The sequence below is a fragment of the Lipotes vexillifer genome, unplaced genomic scaffold (assembly GCF_000442215.2).
Source record: "Lipotes vexillifer unplaced genomic scaffold, Lipotes_vexillifer_v1.1 scaffold1706, whole genome shotgun sequence".
Lineage (NCBI taxonomy): Eukaryota > Metazoa > Chordata > Mammalia > Artiodactyla > Lipotidae > Lipotes > Lipotes vexillifer.
This window is the reverse complement of record NW_006772773.1, coordinates 52,714-68,583: the sequence shown is the minus strand read 5'-3', so window position 1 is coordinate 68,583 and position 15,870 is coordinate 52,714.

Below are 15,870 nucleotides of genomic sequence, written 5' to 3'. Positions count from 1 at the left end.
TCCTGCTGTTTTAAGCCGTTAAATTTTAAAAATGTTTTGTTATGCACCAGTTGTTAACTGACACAGATGATATTATTGCTTCATGTTATGTGGAATCATGGTTATATAGAAGAATGTGTTTGTTCTTAGAAGATACCAGCTAGTGAATTTAGGTGTGAAGTATCATGACACATGCAACCTACTTTTAAATGGTATAACAAAAATAAAAAGTGCATTTGTGTATATTTTTGTGCGTGTGTGTATGAATATATGTATGGAAAGAGAGAGACTGAGAATATAGATGTGATGAAATGAATGTTAGTGTATATGGTGTTTTTTGGAAAAGGTATATGGGTGTTTATTGTACTATTGTTTTAACTTTTTTGTAGCTTTGAACCTTTTCCAAATAAAAAGTTGGGAGGATCTTCTTAATATTGGCTTATATGGAAGTCATCCATTCCACCCCCAATCTAAAAGTTGAATATAAGATGGGTAAAAAGCGTAGTGGGGATTATAGTTCATTGTACTCCACTTAAGTTTTTTCTCGGACATTTTTTCAGTGTATTTTAATTTTCTGTATATCAGTGCTGATTAAACTGTGAGAACCTAGTGATTAGGGATTGTAGCAGGATTTCCTAAGCTTGTTCCTAGTAATGTTAGTACCTGTAGGGTGTCCATGGAGAAAGGGTTCCTTTTTCTTTCCCTTGGAGAGTTATAGTGCCAAGGACTAGAGATCCTGAGAAATATATTAACGAAAGAAAACAGCATTTTCTGGGCTTCCCTGGTGGCGCAATGGTTAAGAATCTGCCTGCCAATGCAAGAGACACGGGTTCGAGCCCTGGCCCGTGGAGGTCCCACATGCCATGGAGCAGCTAAGCCCGTGTACCACAACTACTGAGCCTGAGCTCTAGAGTTCACAAGCCACAGCTACTAAAGCCTACTTGCCTAGAGCCTGTGCTCTGCAACATGAGAAGCCACCGCAATGAGCAGCCCGGGCACCACAACGAAGAGTAGCCCCCGCTCACCACAACTAGCAAAAGCCCACATGCAACAATGAAGACCCCACACAGCCAAAAATAAATAAATAAATTTATTTTAAAAAAAAACAAAAGAACTAAAAAAGCTGTAAAATTAGCCTACACATGTGAAGACTTTCTGAGACACGTTATACCATGGTGTAGTAATATATAAATTATGAAAATGTTAAATTATATTCAAAACACCTAGAAATAAAAGGAAGCTAATATATTTTTTAAGTTTCTCCCAAAAATATTTCAATAGAAAAAATAACCTTTGGGGTATAGAAAAGTTTAATTTTCTGACATCCATTTATGTAAATCATCATTCCTTGGAGAATTTTATAATTATATTTACATATGTTATTGATTTTTCAAGTCAAGTCAAATATGCCTAGCAGCCTTCCAGCAAAAGCCTGTAAGACTCAGTGGTAAATTGGCTGCTCAAGGTCATGATGAGTGGTGGAGTACCCAGGTTCCTCTTGGTCTGGAAAGTGCATGCTCTTTCTATTATGCCATGCCAGAATTCGCCAAGAATTTTAATTGGTATTGTGCATCTTTATAAGCTGCAACAAAATAAAAAAAGATTTATAATTTACTGAATCCCACCATGAAAAGCATTTACTGGTGGCAACCTTCATTTCCCAAAGTATATTCCTGGGAGCACTAGGCACAGAGTGTAAATGATGTTGTTGGCTGTAGGAGAGAGAGGGAATTGTATCACTATGGCTGGAAAATGCTGTTTTCTTTTTTTTAAATATATAAATTTATTTATTTATTTATTTTTGGCTGTGTTGGGTCTTCGTTGCTGCGCGTGGGCTTTCTGTAGTTGTGGTGAGCAGGGGCTACTCTTTGTTGCAGTATGCAGGCTTCTCATTGTCGTGGCTTCTCTTGTTACGGAGCACGGGCTCTAGGCGCACAGGCTTCAGTAGTTGTGGCACACGGGCTTTGTTGTTCCGCAGCATGTGGGATCTTCCTGGACCAGGGCTCGAATCCGTGTCCCCTTCATTGGCAGGCGGGTTCTTAACCGCTGTGCCACCAGGGAAGTTTTATTTTTTAAATAACATTAATTTTTGCCATCTCTGGCAGCTAGGAGACTTTTTCTTGCTTACTTTCTGATTCTGGGCAGAGTTATACTGTCCATGCTGCCACATAAGTAATGGTTCTTTTTGGGTGATCCCATTATAGAAACAGAAACTGTCTGTTTTCAGATTTTAACTAAAGTTATTGTCGTGATCATTTTGCAGTAGGTACAGATATTGAATCATTGTGTTGTACACTTGAAACTAATATAATGTTATATGTCAGTTATACCTCAATTAAAAAAGAAAATATACTGTTTAGATCTTGTTTTTACACTCTCTGACATTGCTTTTATCTAACTTATTTCTTTGATCCTTTTATCTAATTCTAATTATTCTAATTATACCAGCATTGTAAAATTAATAGCTTTTATTTTATTTTCACTGTATGGGTGATTAAAAATATGTCTATATTATTTTAAAGCATTTGTTATAGAACTTTTACATGAAACAATAACTTCTTTGAACGATTAATGGGATTTAGGGTTTAGCTGTCAGTAGAACCTAAATGCCGAAAATGTGCCTATTCAAACTTTCTGATTGTGGTGAAATATGCTTATAATAAAAGACATAATTTACTCAGACACTTTTTAAAGCTCTTTTTCTTCATGAGTTCTGAGATTAATGAGAATCTATTCTGAAATTACTGCTGTAATTGAGATGTGCACATTTTGTGTTAGTTTGTGATGTGTTAGTTTAAGATGTGTTAGTTTGATTTAGCTTCTATTGACAAGCTTTTTCTGTAGGCTTGAATGGAAAAAATGTAAATCTTTAAATTTTATCATAAATTCATTTGGTTCATATAAATTCATTCCTCTCAAAATAGTTTCCTTTCACTCAGCTCTATTTTATTTCTATTTATATTGAAAAAACACACAGTAGGTAAAAAGTCTGTAAGATTTTAAAATAATAATAATAGCTCACTGCAGAGCTAGCTACCAGGACAAATTCTTTAAAAGGTTAGGTTTAGAACTTAAAATTAGGGTTTATGATTGTGGTTGGGCTCTAAATATCACCATTCACCATTTTATGTGGATTAATTTGTTACACAGACTGTGGTTGGATTTTTGTTGTTTGTAATCAATTGTATTTTAAACGGAAGATGTCAGTGTTCTCAGTTCCTATCATGAAACCTAATACAATGAAACACAAAATCCTGGAAACGTATCTTAATTGGAAAATGAAATTAACAGTTATTGAGAACCATGCAGTATTTGGAGCTCTAGAACTAGTTTTCTCTTAGGAATTGGTAAGAGCATAAAATAGGGCATTAGTTAATCAGTTATTTTGAAGTGACTTGAAAACAACTCACCAAAAACAGTCTAGATATTTATTAAGTATATTTTGATCTTGTGGTGATTGAAAGTAATTGGATGCTGATCTGAAGAAGTCAGCACTAGATGCAGAGGAGAAGTTTCACACATAATTTTACAGATGAATTATGTATTACTCTGTTAACTGGTCACATGGTTTGGCTCACTAAAAAACCCGATAATGTAATTTTTCAAAAAACGATGGCACAGTTTTTTAGTGTTATTAATGAAAGAGATGCAGAACTAAATAACCTTTTATATTCTTCTTTTTAAAGCTCAGATATAATGTCATTTATATTTTGTAACTCAAAATAAGCTAATAAAATATTACTGGGGGAGTTAAACTTACTCAACAGTCAAGAGTTATTTATAATTAAGCATTTTAACTTTATATACATTTAAATTTTTAAGCTCCTGTTATGCTTGAATAGCCTTTGTTTGGTTTAGAGTTGTCCTAGCACTTTCAACTTACTTAGGTAATATTTTTTGTCATATGTTTACAGTATAAAACTTCACCTTATGTCTCTAGGAATTATATAAAAATTTAATGTCACATTATCCTTGATTTAAGTTTTATGTAATTTTTATACAAAATGTTGCTCATGTACACTGTATTGCCATACGTAAGAAGGGTAAGATGTTCATACCTTCAAAAATGTTGGCAGAAAGTTTGATCAAGTCCACGTTTATGTTTTACTTTATTTGCACACTTTTCACAGTTGTTAATCAGTAGCTTGTTTTGGCTAAGGGAACATCAGTGCTGAACAGTAATTTCTATGTGGGGATTATAAATGGTGAGGGATGCTTTTTAGTATTTTCTTTATCTTGAAATCCATAAGAAAAACATTGTTAATTTCACCAGTCCATCTCTGTTACATCAGTTCAATTTTTTAAATATTTGTTTATTTATTCACTTATATGTTTATTTTTAAAGGGAATATGGATGTTTCCAAATGTTGAAGAGTATACTTGTTTACTGGCATCCCTAGGTTAACTGAGTATTTGATAGAAGGTGGTTTGAATTTCTTCTGGGGATTTCTAGGCCAGGCAAGGTAGCGTCAGTACAACTGGTCCACTCCATGCGTGACTGAATGGACCTGTATGTATGACCAGTGTACCAGTATTCTTACGGTATGTGGTGGCCCTCTTGGCCGTTTATGGAGTAGTTGTTTATGAAGAATATTGTTCCTGTGAAAACTGATGAATTGAATTTAGTTGCAGGAATGGGAATAAAAGATGTTTCCGTAGCTTGCATTTTTGCTCTTCTTGAAACTCATAATTCAAATTAAAATGTTTCTTTGTTTGACTCTGACTTTTTCTGAAAGTCTTGGCTACAAGCGATTTTTCCTTTTTATATTATCCTTTCCATTTTTTTCCCTAAGCTTCTGTGACTACATGGCAAATGTAGATGTATACTGTTTCTGAATCCCTTGTTTTCTCTTGTGTTGTATAAGCCTGTTGAATCCATTCCCAACTTCGAAAATATTGTCACCTCTTTTTAGTTTCATATTGACAGAGTTGATGAAGTTAGGATGGCATGTTATCAGGCACTTTGCTACGAGGTGTGAATAATGAGTTGACTTTTTCTGTTGCTTCTTTTTAAATCTTCTAAGTTTATATGACTTGTAAAACTATTTCTGTCTTATAAACTATCCTTTCTTGTGATGGTACTTCTAAAATTTGTCTTGATGAAAATGTTAAATTTGTTACTGCTTCTTAAAAAGGCTCCAAGTGAAAATAGTTTATTCTTCTCTTGGTAACACTTTTCTGTTATTATAATAGTAATAAAATCAAGTAGAATATAAAGTAGAAATATCTCATAAATTGTTAATTACAAGCTTCCCTTTGATACATGTTTCCTTAATGGGCTGTGTTCTATTAATTTGAATAAAACAAATGATATTGTTGGAAACTTGTACTAACTTATCTATAAATAGAGCTAGCACAGACTTGTTTAACAACACTTCATGTGGTTATTACATTCTTGCAATAACAGTCTGTGTTTTCATGGAGGAAATAAGGCTCACTGATGACCTTTTTTCCAACAAAAATTTGGTTACATAGCTTTATCTCTGCATAGAATAACTGAAGAGGTAGAGCAGCTTCTGGTTTATATCACATAACTATGTTGTAGTTAGCATTCTTTATCTTTCCTAGGCAGTTTTACTTATATGCCCCAAATAGGCTGAAGATTATGATTCTTGTTCATAACGCATTACATAATTTATTTTTTCACAGAAAAATATATCCTTTGCAAACACAACTTTCATCATTCTTAATTCCATTGTGCTCTTGTAAAATCATTTTGTCTATCAACCAGCAAATATTTATTGACAACCCACTGTGTGCCCAGGTTCACCTAGACTTTGTGGGTAAATAAAGCAGTTCCTGCTCTTGTAGAATTTAAAATACAGTGAGGAGATAGACATTTGAAAATACTTATGAATAGTTAAGTAAATAATTATGCATGTAAAATGCTGTGAAGGAACAATATATGAGGAATACCTAAAGCATACTGGAGAAAAAGCTTTTATGAGGTTGTGATGTTTAAACTGAGATGTGAAAGATGAATGGTCATTGAAAAGAGGGGGATGCCATCCCAGACTGAAGAAACATCATATTAAAATGCCTATTATAGGAACTGAGAGAAATCCAGCATCACTAAAGCACAGCGAGCAAGATGGAGAGCAGCATGAGATGAATTTGCTTAAGGAGGTGGGGGCCAAATCATGCAGGGCCTTACAGACCATGTTGAACACATTTGGATTTTATTCCAAGGACAACTACAAGAGGTTAAAGGATTTTAAGCAGGGGAGTGACACAGTCAGATTTACATTAAAATGAATTACCCTAACATCTCTATGGAATAAATTGGATGGGTGAAGGTCAGGGCACTTGTAACCATATTCTAAGAATTTTATAATGAGAGGCTTTCCTTCTGTTAGGTCAGTGATTCTTTATTTTGCTTTTGGGGTTTTCATACATGAAACATACTCCCATCAGTAACACTGCTCATCATTTGTAGTGAATCTAATCTCCATCCATATGCTACCCACGCCTCAGGTGAGAATCACTGAGCTAGTCCAGATCTTACCTGATAGGAAAACTGATGTTGAGAGAAGTGACTTAGACAAGGTCACGTAGGTAGTTAGCCAATGGTAGAGGAAGCACTTCAACCCACAGTTGAGACAATCTTCCAGAGCCCTTTTCACATAATTTTTCTTAGATTTAGGAAACTAGCATCATCAATTAGAGTGTATTTACTATGCACTGTGGATTGGCTATTGGACAACAAAATATATGTGGCAAATTCTCTAATATAAAGATATAGTATAGGAGATATAATGATGAATGTTTGCAACAGCAGTTTCATAGTGTGATCCAGGGACCTTTGGAGGTCTCTGAGATCTTTTTGCTGCTTTACAAGGTCAGAACTATTTTAATAAAAATGGTAAGGCATAATTTGGCTTTTTTCACTGGGTTGACATTTGCACTGATGACACCAAAGCAGTGGTGGGTAAAACCCCTGGTATCTTGGCCTTAATCAAGGCAGTGGTACCAAACTGCATGAGTAATCATTGTATTTACTGCCACACATTCATAATTTTTTTAAAAAAATGCCAGTTTTACATAAGGGTGTCCTTGATGAAGCAGTAAAAATCATAGTTTTATGAAATCTTAACACTTGATTACATGCTTTTACTGTTCTCTATGCCAAAATGGGAATGGCATATAAAGCACGTCTACTGCATACCAAAACATGATTGAAGGAAAAGCACTTGCATGATTGAGTTGTGAGCCAACTTTCTTTTTCATGGAACACCATTTTTACTTGTAAGAACTGTCAGACAAAGTATGGTTATTCAGACTGGATATTTGGCAGACATTTTATTTTAAAAAATGAACAAAGTTACTATTATTTTAATGAAAACAACTGACAGATTTGTGTCCAATGATGAAATTTGAGTTTTCAGGTAAAATATAGACTGTTGGAAATTTTAAAATATTTCTTTGAGCTTGACAGCTTCTTAGTACTTAAAGGGTTTTTGTTTTGTTTTGTTTTGATGAAATCAGTTATATTAATGAGTATGTGTTTTGGGTTTTTTTTTTACAATTGTTTAATGAAATATATCAACATTTTGAAGATTTTCATAGCCCAGTGACCAATATTTTTTAAGTTACCAGTGCACGATGTTACAGAAAGGATCTCTGCAAAGTTTAAGATAGACCTATAGATTTTAATTTAAGAGTGTGTAAAGTGTATTGACTTAGTTTCAGATTCCACATTGCAGCTAACTTTTAAGAAACTACCCACTGGTTGAATTTTGGTGCAGTATTGAAGAATATCCACAACTATCTGAAAAGGCTATTAAAATACCCCTTTTCCCCACTGCATACCTGTGTGATGGATTTCCCTTCATGTGGTTTAACAAGAACAGCATATTGTAACAGATTGAATACAGAAGTACTAAGTACTGTCCTCTACTAAAGTCACACTTCAAAGTGATTTGCAAAAATGTAGAATAGTGCTACATTTCTTATTATTTTTGTTTGTTTCCTTTGGAAAATAATTGTTATATTTTCATGTGACACTTTTGTTTATATATATTTTTCATAAAAACATGCTAATATATGAGTTTGTTAATATTCTCTCTCTTTTTTTTTTTTGGCTGCGCGGCTTGCGGGATCTCAGTTCAGTGACCAGGGATTGAACCCGGGCCAAGGCAGTGAAAGCCTGGAATCCTAACCATTAGGCAACCAGGGAACTCCCTGAGTTTGTTGATGGTCTTAATTGAGTCAATAGATATTTTAAAACTTTGTGCTGTTGTGGTAAACATCTATAGGTAGGACACATATAAAGAAAAGCTCCTTGGGGTGTGTGGACATTTTAATGTCTGTTAATGCAATTTTATTAAATTGCCATCCATACCAGCTTTTAAAGGATTTCTTTGTCATAACACTTAGTTTAATTCTACTTGTGGAATGCAGTTAAAAGTTCTGTATTTACTATATTTTTAAAAAATATGTAACTCAGCATTTTTGGTAGCTCATATTGAGCTTCTCCAGTTAGTACAGTCTATCTTAGTACATTAGCATTGGCAGAGAAAGCTATGTGTATCTTCAAAGCTCAGTGTTTTTTCATGTCACCCAGAGGATTTACAAAATATACATTTGTGCAATTTCGTAGCCTTGCTGCAAGTTTTAAATGTGGTAATATATGGAAAGCATAGTTCTTGGCACATAGTTGGTGCTCAATACAAGTTTACTTCCATTCTGGGCTTTTTATTTTCTTCGACCAAATGTGTTTAAAATATACAAGGCCAAGTTTGCTGTTACTGTAATGCAAAGCTTGGACCGTAAATTAATTCAACATCTGTCATCTACTACCTGTGAGAGCTTGGGCAACATACTTGCCCTTCCTGGACCAATGTCTTCATCTGTAAAATAAAAGTCTTAGGCTGCATTAATTTAATTCTGCCCTTTCAATAAGCACCAGTTATCTATGTGAAGGACAATTCTAAAACTAAACTACAGAGAAGTATAAGCCAATACTAAATAGGCTTTGATTAGGAAAGAGGAGTGAAAGCAGTGGGTAGTGTAAAAATAGTTACCAACATGACTGTCCACTGTGGGAATGCACAAAGAAGAGGCAAAAAGGGAGTCATACAGAAATGAAACAGATGATACCGATTTGCATTTGGAGGATCTTTTCTCCACAGGCCAGAGCTAAGAAATTTTCTTCAGTTAAGCTCAGCGGATATTTATTTTATATCCATTGTTGTGGGTCAGGAGCTGCATTAGGCACCATGCTTTGAGCTGAATGCACAGAGATGAATACAACATGGTCCTCACTCTCCAGGGTGCTTCCCAGGCTCCCAGGATCATTGGGCACCCATAACACTATGATTTGCAGCAAGGACATGGGAGTGGCTCATTCTGGATTGTTTCTTCAGAGGTGTTTCTTCAGAGGTGAAGCCCTGTTTGCTAGGAGACATGGATCCCGTAATGGAAGAACATAGTTTTCCTCTAGTTACTTTTCAGCCTGGGCCTTAGTTCAGACTCACCTGGGAAAGAGAAAGTTTTTTCCAGAGAGGATGGTGCTTGAGTCTTCAGTAAGTTGTAGTATCAATCACTGGATCATTTCCTATTTCAAAATAACCCCAACCTCTGCTTTTATGAAGACTGCTTCAAACCAGCAGAGTGGAGCCCAAGAGTTGGTGTTTCTTTATATGTGTTTTGGGCCACGAGCTTTATATACTCTGTCTCACTTAATCCTCACAGCACTGGCTCGAAGAAGGAAGTGACTTACTAGGTCACACATCTATTTAGAGGTGGAGTAGGGATTGGACCTCATGCCTGGGTCCATTATACCACATTCCCTCGCTAGTTTTAGTCATCTTAAGCCCACAATCATCTGTATCCTGTTTACTATATCTTCCTTCAGAGTAGATGGTTGCATGGTAAAGCTGATCCTGGGGTAGTGCAATGTGTTCCAGACTCCATTGTGAGACCCCTTTTGGGTCATGACCAACATTTTTTACAAAATAAAATCAAGTAGAAATTGTTACACTGTGTCACGGTTAGTACTGTTCTGTTTCAGTTGTAGGTGTTGGAGGGTGAGTGGGTGTGTGAATGTGTGGGTCTTAGCATAAGGTATTCCCTGCTATGGGAAAGTCACTCCCCGTTTCAGTATAGGACATGATCACAACTTCACCATTGTGTCTTTTCTCCAGGTTTTGAAAATATTCCATATTCCATTTAGTTACAAGGCAGTAAAATGTAGTTCTCAGCTTGGACCCTGAAGCCAGACTATGCAGATTTGGATCCAGACCCTGCCATGTACAGTGACTCTTGGCAAGTTATTTCGTGTCTCCATGCCTCTGCTTTGTCTTCTGTAAAATGGGGTTGTGTGAACGTTAAATGAATTCATATACCTAAAGTGCTTAGCATGGTGTTCATCTCATGGTAGCACTCCATAAGTTATCTGCTGTTATTATTGTTGTTATTGTTAGTGTTGTTGAAGGGTTTATATCTCTCTCAGAGGGATTATGGACATATTGACTTAACAACAGCTTTCCACAGCAGACAGTTGATTCATATGGTTAATTAATTTATTGCAGACTTTTCATATGCTAAAAGAATGCTAACTTTGCCACTGTTTTAGTACAATTCTCCCTTTGTTTATACACTGGGATTGTTTTTATTTGGCTAACACCACCAAAGACAGCTACTAAGTAATGTACCTGTTTAAGAGTTATTGTGGAAAATAGTGAGCATGACTGTACCAGATCTTGGCCTGTGAAGAACTGGCTGTCTTTATCGGCTGATTTAATCTTGGTCATAGTCCAGCATTGCTGGCTCATAAAATCTGTGTTTATGCCATGGCCCACTATGTTATAGAGGACTAAATAAGTACTATACCTAGGCCCATCTGCCTCAAGCTCTGTGGCAGATTTGGAGTAAGATGTTTGGTGATCAGGGAAAGCTTCACAAAGGAAATAATGTTTGAGTTGAGGGTTGAATATTTGAGTTGAAGTCTTCTAGGAAAGTAGTTAAAGGAGAATAATTCCAGGCACCAGTAAGATTTCATACCAAACTCTGAAGCCCAGAAGTCTTAAAATAGTCACAGAAAGGAAGAATAAGCAGAAGCAGTGAACAGAAGAAACTCTAGGCTGTTGTCTTCTAGGTTATCAATTACAGATTTTTATAAAAACTTACTGGAAAAAAATAACCAAAGGTTAAATATGTGTTATAGAATTATTTGTATTATTTCAAATTATATTTCTTATATAACCAACCTTATAGTGAATAGTTAGCGACATTTTATTATGATGATCATTGATAGAATATTCTTTTGTTTATAGAATTGTGTGCTTTACCTCTTTTCTTCTTAGCTTCCATTAGCAGGTACCACCTAATAGCAGCCGGTAGAATTGCAGGCAATAAATGGAAAAATTTATTGGAAAAATTCATGACTTAGCAGGAAAAGCCCAACCCAGTTCACAGAATAATTAGTACATATAATGTAGTGATATGAGTTAATCTTTTTTCACAGATCCCTGGGGTGAGCATGTTGTAGAGGATGGGAGCCAACTGCCAATATCTTTATGTCCAAATTAGTGTTATATTAGGAAGTGTATATTGTTGAGGGATTACACAGGATTTAATATTTTTATTTTCTTTTTGAATTATGTATTAGAAATGAAATCATTGAGATTTTGTTTTTAGACACAACCTGAATAACTTCCAAAAAAGAGATCAGTTAACTTAAATTGACTTGAAATATATGATCAGCCAGAATGAAAAGAAGTTAGTTATTGTTTCAAAATAGCAGAACTAGTGCTTGACATTTATAAAGTTCATTTTTAAAAAAGCTTAACAAAATCACTCATGTCAATGACCACCCAAGTAGCTTTTATAATTAATGCTGATGGGCCTTGAAGAGCATTGGCAAGGCACTGACCCTGAAGATCACAATGAGTTTACCAAATATGGGTTATTTATTCTTCTTAGATAGTTTACAGAGACTAGGACTTTTGTAAAACACTATTTTTGTATGGGAATAATAGCCAATGTTATTGAATGCTTGCTATGTGCCAGATGCACCCTTCTAAACACTTTGTATGTATTAACTCATTTAATTCTCTTGCAACGAGACACGTTGGGCAACTACAAGATCCCTTCTTCCTTTTTTTCTTCTCTTACCTACGTTTTGTGTAGGAATATGAAATCATTGCTTTGTTCTGGAGATTCACTTTGACAAAGGCTGGGAGGTGCTGTAGTCTTAGTGGTAAGAGGAATGTTTCGAATTTGTAATAGTGTCAGTGGTGAGTCTTTGGTAGTTATATAGTTTCAATGTTAAGCATCTTCTAATAAGAATTTTATTTTGGTTTATGATAATTCTAAGTATTTTATTAAACATACTTCCCATGAGTAATCCATACATTAAATAATCTACTCCACAAGAGTTGACTATATAATAAAAAATGAATTATTTACATTTCCGTTGTGTGAACATTTAATTTAGATTCCTTTTGGAATTTATTTTGAAATATATTATGTATATTAATTTATAATCATATTTATTTCTTAATATTAATAATATCCTTAATACAATTCCTATAAGAACTAGCATGAGCACTCTATTTCACTCTAAGTATGTCAAATGCATTGGCTGTTCGAGTTCCATTAATAATAATATTCTATAAGAATTTCAGTCATTTTTAGATGCAAAGAAAGCCCTTTGGAATGTCAAATTTAAGATAGATATTAGACATTTATTTAGGAGTACTTACTATGATGTAACCCATCTAGATTTTCTGACAGCTTCCTGTTTACTTTTTAAAGCTACAGTATTGCATATAGTTGCCATGTTAATATCTGTTGGCCCTAAATTTTTTGTTTTGAACTCAGCATATTTAATATTTTCCTTTGATTCTTAAATATCCCCTTCTTGGTGGAAGTTTATTTCCCTGTTCTTCCTTGTCTGCCAGCCATCTGTGTTATTCATAGAGATAAGTTTAAATTGCTCTATAGAGAAAAGTAGGTGGCTCCACAGTGATCTCATTCTTAGGCTAGTAAGCCTAGTTTTGTTGCTTCTTTTTTTTTTCCTTATACCTGCCACCACCCTACCCTTAGCTAGAATATTAATAATTTATCTTTCTTTGATACTTATAATTATGTGTATTCTTGCCCTATCTTCAAGCAAGACATTGAACTTTGGTGTGGCATCATTTATTCTTCCCCCTTCTCCGCTCGTCCTCCCTCTCTCCTCCACTTCCTTCCCCTCCCCCCTTTCTTCCCTTTCTCTTCTTCCATCAGCCATCCTCCTCCTCCTTCATCTTTCTCAACAACAAATATGAATCCAGAGCATACTGTTATAAAGTTGTATAGAAATATTGACTTATTTGGGTGTTATCTGATGGCTGGAAATGTGTTCATCAGTCGAAATAGAGAAAGCTTTTTGGAAGCCTTGGGAGATTACGGATTGGCTCTCTTTATCCTTCAGTAACACCAAGCTTATTTTGTTTTTCTTACATTAAAATAAAATTTCATTTCTTTCACTTACGTATTTAGTTTTGTTTTGACTGATGAACCTGTTTTTCACTGTATTTATTGCTTATGTCCATAACTTTTCAGAAGATAACTTTTACGGTTTTTTTAGTACTTCCCTTTTGATAGCAAAATTTTCATATTTTAATTAGCCAATTTAAGAAAAGCTAGCTATGGAGAGAATTAAAGCCAAGAAAAGCCATTAGTAACTGAGTTTTGCCAAAGTAGCTTGAATTATGCATTTATATAATTCAAGATAGAGAGGTAGAGTTACTACATTTATTTTTCATGTGATTAAAATACTAACATTGTAGTGGTTTGGGGGACTAGGTCAGAGCCAGATATTCTTCAGAATCATTATGGATTAACCACTGCCTTTTGATGAATTATTATTATTATTATTATTAATAAATTTATTTATTTAGTTGGCTGCGTTGGGTCTTTGTTGCTGCGCGCGGGCTTTCTCTAGTTGAGGCGAGCGGGGGCTACTCTTCCATGCGGTGCGCGGGCTTCTCATGTGGTGGTTTCTCTTGTTGCTGAGCACGGGCTCTAGGCACGTGGGCTTCAGTAGCTGTGGCTCGTGGGCTCTAGAGCACAGCCTCAGTAGTTGTGGCACACGGGCTTAGTTGCTCCATGGCATGTAGGATCTTCCCGGACTAGGGCTCGAACCCGTGTCCCCTGCTTTGGCAGGCAGATTCTTAACCACTGTGCCACCAGGGAAGTCCCGATGAATTATTTTCTTTCTACTGTATTCAAAGGCATCTCTCTGACCTGTTGTGCCATGTATTTTTGCTGGTTAAAGTTATATAGTTTTAATGACAGCTAGATCATCTAGTTCACCTCCTTCCGCTAAGATGTACAGTTTATAAGCTGCAGCTTATCCCCTTTCCCAGAATTCTCAATTTAAAGTCAAATATGAGAGTGTCTGGTAAGCAAAACATTAGCTATTATCTAACTGTCTATATTAGATTGACACCTTTCCTTTTTTAAAAAAAAAATTAACATCTTTATTGGGGTATAAATGGTTTACAGTGTTGTGTTAGTTTCTGCTGAATAAAAAAGTGAAACAGCTACATGCATAAGTATATCCCCATATCCCCTACCTCTTGCGTGTCCTTCCTACCCTCCCTGTCACACCCCACTAGGTGGTCAAAAAGCACTGAGCTGATCTCCCTGTGATATGCAGCTGCTTCCCACTAGCTATCTGTTTTACATTTGGTAGTGTATATATGTCAATGCTACTCTCTCACTTTGTCCCAGCTTACCCTTCCCCTTCCCCATGCCCTCAAGTCCCTTCTCTATGTCTGTGTCTTTATTCCTGTCCTGCCCCTAGGTTCATCAGAACCATTTTCTTTTTAGATTCCATATACATGTGTTACCATATGGTATTTGTTTTTCTCTTTCTGACTTACTTCACTCTGCATGACAGACGCTAGGTCCATCCATCTCACTACAAATAACTCATTAGTGTATAGGAATGCAAGAGATTTCTGTGCATTAATTTTGTATCCTGCTACTCTACAAAATTCGTTGATTAGCTCTACTAGTTTTCTGGTAGCATCTTTAGGATTCTCTATGTATAGTGTCATGTCATCTGCAAACAGTGACAGTTTTACTTCTTTTCTGATTTGGATTCCTTTTACTTCTCTGATAGCTGTGGCTAAAACTTGCAAAACTATGTTGAATAATAGTGGTGAGAGTGAGCAACCTTGTCTTGTTCCTGACCCTAGTGGAAATGGTTTCAGATTTTCACCATTGAGAATGATGTTGGCTGTGGGTTTGTCATATATGACCTTTATTATGTTGAGGTAGGTTCCTTCTGTGCCTGCTTTCTGCAGGGTTTTTATCATAAATGGGTGTTGAATTTTGTCAAAAGCTTTTCCTGCATCTGTTGAGCTTATCATATGGTTTTATCCTTCAATTTGTTATATGGTGTATCACATTGATTGCACATATTGAATAATCCTTGCATTCCTGGGATTAACCCACTTGATCATGGTGTATGATCCTTTTAATGTGCTGTTGGATTCTGTTTGCTAGTATTTTGTTGAGGATTTTTGCATCTATGTTCATCAGTGATATTGGTCTGTAGTTTTCTTTTTTTGTGACATCTTTGGTTTGGGTATCAGGTATCAGGTATCGTGGTATCGTGGCCTCCTCGAATGAGTTTGGGAGTGTTCCTCCCTCTGCTATATTTTGGAAGAGTTTGAGAAGGATAGGTGTTGGCTCTTCTGTAAATGTTTGATAGAAGTCACCTGTGTAGCCATGTGGTCCTGGGCTTTTCTTTGTTGGAAGATTTTTAATCATACTTTGAGTGCTTGTGATTGGTCTGTTTATATTTTCTGTTTCTTCCTGGTGCAGTCTCGGAAGGTTGTGCTTTTCTAAGAATTTGTCCGTTTCTTCCAGGCTGTGCATTTTATTGGCATA